Here is a 5,545-nt window from a genome sequence, read left to right as displayed (position 1 = left end):
GGAAGATGACGCCAATGATATCTTTTGAGTGGGGCCTCCTTGTTAAGAGAGGGAACAGAAAAAGCAAACCGTGGAGCATCCTCAGGGTGCAGAGGAATGCTGAAGAAACAGTCCTTAATGTCTATGATAGCAAGTGTCCAGTCTCTAGGCAGCATCAATGGGGAGGGCAGGCCAGGCTGGAGGGGGCCCATGTCCTCGATGACCTCGTTGATTCTGCGAAGGTCATGGAGAAGCCTCCACCTGTTTGTCCCAGGCTTTGGTAGAACGAAGACTGGAGAGTTCCAAGGGCTGTTGGACTCCACTATGTGGCCTTTTGCGAGCTGTTCTTCCACGAGGGTGTTTAGGGCGCGCAGTTTGGCTTTATTGAGGGGCCACTGTTCAATCCAGAGTGGCTTGTGACTTTTCCAGGTGAGACGAGGTGTTTCTGGCAGCGCGCTTAGCTCAGTGGTCCCGATTAGAAATCCTGAGTGGGAATACGGAGGGAAGCTCCCCACTGGGATAGAACGTCTCTGCCCCAAAGGGTGATGGGGGCCCTTACCACGAATGGACAAATGGTTGCCAGCTTGCCTTCAGGCCCTTCCACGAGGATGTTGTTCTTGCTTTTCATGGACATTGTAGCTCCGCCAATCCCAGAAACCATGCCTGCAACAGGTTGTAGATCCCAGTGTGCTGGCCATTCTGAGCGGGCGATGATGGTCACATCAGCACCGGTGTCCAGCATCCCTGGCAGGTGGGTCTTCTCACCTTTGCAGGTGAGGCCGCACTCGATGGTAGGTTTGGATGGTCCCACAACTTGTGCCCACATAGCTGTAGGGTTGAGAGGAATCTGTTCCCTGTGATCCTTTGGGAGTAAAAAGGCTTGTGCTATTGGAGTTCCCTTTGAAAGAAAAAATGGTGAGTCTATGCAGTATACCTGGACAAGAATCTCTTGTCCTGGCTGCACTGTCAGCACTTCTGGAACAACGAAGATCTCCTTTGGGCTATTAAGAGAGTCACCTATAATTAAAATATGCGAAGGACCACCTTTTGGCCCATATTTGCCTGTGGGAACACGGTGAACATTCTCATTATTAAAGTCAATGGACAAAGCAGTTACCAGTTGACGGCGGGTTCCCATCTGGGTTGCCCCGTGGGTTGGATCCTCTTCTTGTGGTCCGGAACGTCCTGGGATGGTGTGGGGTTGGGTCTGGGTGGCCTTTGATTTGTTGTCAGCGCCCGGGGCTCGACCGGGCGGCGCAAGGAGTTTCCCGAATGCTGCTGGTAGCGCTGCTGATTCTGGGGTCTTTGGTAATTGTTATGGTGGTATCGGGGGTGTGATCTCTCTGGGCAGTCCTTTATATAATGTCCAAGATCTCCACAGTGATAGCATTTAGCTTGGTCTTTAGAAGCTATTACTGCATATGCACCAGAAACTCCTTCAGCAATACCTTTAGCAACTGCTTGGGCCACTGTATTTTCAGTGGACATGTGGCGTGTACAGCATTCCAGCATTTGCTCTATGGTGGGGTCTGTATCCATGGGTAGAAACCTCAAAATGGCTTTGCATTTTTCATTTGAGTTACACAAGGCAAGTTTACATAAGAGTTCCTTCTTTGCCTCTGTGCTCTCTATCTGTTTCTTCAGAGCATCTCTAAGTCTGTCCACAAATTTGATAAAACTTTCCTCTGTCCCTTGTTCAATAGTAGAAAAATGCATTGATGGCATTGACTCATCATCATGCACAAGAAGTAAAGAGGTTTTTGCTGCGAGAGCGATGTCCTGCAGTGCCTCTTTATTCAAGGTTTCCAATTGGTCTGATGGTTTCTGTAAGTCACCTTCACCAGCTAGTTGGGCTACCATAAAATTTGTCTTATTAGCATCCACAGAATATGAATCTGATAATGTTTTTAAATGTCTTTTCCAATGCCTGTCCCATAACAAATATTCTGCTGGGGACAGGAGGCAGTGTGAAATATTTTTTACATTGTGGGGAAGTAAGACATGTGCTGAGAACATGGCTTCTAAGAAATTTCTAAAAATATGTGAGCTTCGCCCATGTTCTTTGGCTATATTTCTTAATTGCACTAGTTCCTTGTTCGAGTTAGCTTTCCACGTCTTTATAGCAGACTCGCCACCATTCCGTCCTTGCTTATATTCTACTGGGAAAGCATTAATTTTCTGTGCCAGCTCCCAGTCTCCAGCCTTTGTCGCTTCTACTTTGATAAGAGCCCATGGATCTGTGTGGATCGTATCAGAATCAGATTCACTGCAAGAGCTCTGGTCCTCTGAGGAGGACTGAGGGGGGGTTGCCATCCGTGACTTACGCTTTTTTCATTTAGAAGCATTTTTCAAAGGTTTCAGTGGCTGGGGGGGGAGACATGGCATGACCTGGCCGGGGGGAGGCGCCACTGGAGCTGGGATGGCAGCACAGCACGCACAGGACCGGGTGGGGGGGGTAGCACTTTGGGGGGTGTCTGGGATTCCGTTCGGGTGGCATTGAGGGTGGGCGGGGGGTTGGGGGCACGCGTGGTGGGGGCAGGGGGGCTGGGCGGGGTGGGGGTGCGGGCATGGGGGGAGTGGGGGTGAGCAGGCAGTGGTACCGGTCTGGGGTGCCGCAGTTACGGGGTGGGTTGGTGGCACTGCACTTGTGTGAGGTCCCCTTGCTGTGGCAGGCAGGGAGCAGGGGGAGGGGGCGGGGATGGGCACGGGCTCAGGAGCGGCGGGGGTGAGGCTCGGGGAGCCCTCGGGAGGGGCCGGGCCGGTCGGAGCCGGGGCAGGGGGAGCAGGGGCGGCGGGCGCAGCGGCGGGAGGGACGGTGGGGGACACCAGCGCGGGGATGGGGGGGGCCGCAGCGGAGGGGGGCAGAGCTGACGCAGGGTGCAGGGGGCGGCAGAGGCAGGAAAAGGGAGCCCCGGGACCGGAAGCAAGGAGGAAGCCGAGCCAGGGGTAGGGGGGATGTGTGGAATTACAGATAAGATAGGATTCGCGGAGTTGGGCGGCGCAGGTCCCGCAGGGGTGGAGAATGTGGGAGGGGGAACTGGGGTGGGCAGCGTAACCTCTGCTTTAGGAGTAACGGAGGCGAGATGGGCTTTAGGACCGAAGGGGTGGTGTGAGATATGCAAGTGACATTCCTCTGAGTCCTTATCAATCTTGTTAGTATTTGAAGAGGAAGTGTCTGTTACCGACTACAAAATCTTTTCTCTGTTAAATCTTTCAACGGTTTTAGTTATTATATGGAATAAAGGCAAATAGTTAGTTACAGAGAAATCCTGGTTTGTTTGGGAGATATATATTGTGTTCCTGATCATATCCCAAAACGAATTTTCAATGACTGCTTTCTTATCAGTATCAGGGTATTGCAAAATAATCCAAGTTACAAATTTTTTAAGGTTAGTTTTTGAGAGCTTGCCTTTAGAAAAGAAGTTGTTAGCAGATAAGATTTCTAAAATAGTTAAATATATCTCTCTCTCGGTTTTACTTAGTTTTAATGTACTAAAAATTGTACCCAAGTTAATGGTTAGCCCTTCCAGCAGAAAAAACATGAATAAAAAGGAAAAAAAAACCAAAAAAAAAGTTTTGGAGCCCCGAAGTTATGCACGCAATATTAGCTAATACTTACAGTCCCTGGGGTCCAAGATCTGTGGAAGGAGTCTGCTGCGTCAGTTCTTCTCGGAATTTTCTGCCGTTCAGATGTAAGTTTTGAGTGTTGAACTGACCCTCCTGGGGAAAGGATTTTCTAAAACGAAAAGTCCCTTCACAGAAGGAGCGGCTTCCCAAACAGGCAATCACAGAAAACCCCGGGGGGGCTTTGTTGCTCAACCGCCGGACATCGCCTCTGGGGGGTCCGAAGTAGTTGGGATGCCACTTTAATAAAGCCTCTTAATGGCGTTATCATAAAGCAGAGCACTAGGGCTCAGGAGCTCAGTCCCTGGGTAGGGACCGGGTGCCCGAAGCTGGCTCGCTCATGCCAACGCCGCGGGGCTGCCATCTAGCAAGCATGGTGATTATCAGCTCTATAGTGATTGCAAGCTCTCAGGATTTCAGCTCTGCTTGCTTGGTAGTGGTGCCCCGGGCTTGAGGCTGCAGCACACAGAGAGAGAGGAGAAGGAGAAGGCGCAGGCTGTTCCATGGAGATGGCTTTTTTTGGGGAGGTCCGTGAGGGGTCTCTGCTCTTCTTCTTTCTCCCCTAATGGGGTACAGTATGCTTCTTTTATAGGGTTGGAAAGGATCCAAGCTTGACCAATGGTAAGGGGTTAACATGACATTGCCTTATAGGGTTACAGAGATTGGTTCGGGGTGGAGGACAGGAAAACAGGAATTTTCTTTTGCTGTTTCAGCATTCCTATTGTTCATATTCTCCATGGTGCTTTTCCTAAATCTATGGGGTTTATTACAGGGGAGCAGCTACAAATCCCAGCCCCGCAGCTACAATCCGTCACCGGGCTGCCCAGGGCTCTGCTCCCTGTGCACACCAGGGGCAGCGGGGGCACAGCCCGGAGACCTTTCGGGGACACGTGGCGGATCCGTGGCCAGCACCTATCACCCGAAGCCCTTGTCTCCCGCTCCCTCCTGGCCATGGCGAGAGCCGGCCGGCATGGCCCTGGCAGGAGGCTTTCCTTGGATTCCCTCCATTTGGCTTCTGACTGTGGCCCTGTTCCTCTCTCTTCCAGCTCTTCAAGCCCTCAGGGAAGACGAGAGCCCATCCTGCATGAACACATGGATTCAGATGAAATTCCAAAGAAGATCTGCAGAACTTTGTTTGTCTCCTGGACCAGATGTACCTGTCCCGGCCTCCTTCGGTGATTTCCAGTTGGGACCGCCTGCAGCTCCAGGCACAGCTCTGGCTGCTCTCAGCTGAGCCTGTGCCAAGCTCCAGCAGCTCCTGCCATCTCTCTCCCTGCTGGCAGCTCCTTCCCTGCAGCCCTCAGGCCCTGCCCATGCCCTTTTTTACCTCCCAGCTCACCCCTTCGCTTCACTTTCCCTTAATAAACTGTTTGTCTTTTTCACTTTACCCGCGTCTCCGTGGAGCTGAAGCGGCGCGAAACCTGAGCCCGGGGACACGCAGGGCCCTGCTGCCGTTCTCCTCCCCGCTGTGTTCTGTGCATGGACAGAGAGGAAGAATGGCAGCTCAGGCTGCAAAGGTCCCTGTCCCGGTGCTCCAGCTGCACAGCGGCGTGGAGTTAAAGGGCGTGCTGAGCACGCTGAAGGGGAAAAGGAGCCCGGGTTTTAGAAGAGCCAACAAGAGTGTGCTCCGAACCCAGCCGCGAGGGATTCCAGTGCAGGCATCCGCCGAGGGCAAAGGAGCTTGTAATGGCGGAAGTTTCCACAAAGAACTTCCTGAAAGCACAGAGATGCTCCATCCCTACACAGGGACAGGAAGAGGGCAGGACAAGAGACCACTGTGGTGGTTTTTTTGTTGTTGTTTTGGGGGATTTGGGTTTTTTTTTTGTTTGTTTTGGTTTTTTTGGGGTTTTGGTGGTTTTTTTTTTTGCTTTGTTTTTTTTTTTTCCCGGTTGCTTTGGCTTTGTCTGATACTGATGCTGAGTTTTGAGGTTGGTTTGTTTTT

This window comes from Agelaius phoeniceus, chromosome 8 (assembly GCF_051311805.1).
Source record: "Agelaius phoeniceus isolate bAgePho1 chromosome 8, bAgePho1.hap1, whole genome shotgun sequence".
Taxonomy (NCBI): Eukaryota; Metazoa; Chordata; class Aves; order Passeriformes; family Icteridae; genus Agelaius; species Agelaius phoeniceus.
This window is presented reverse-complemented; position numbering follows the sequence as displayed.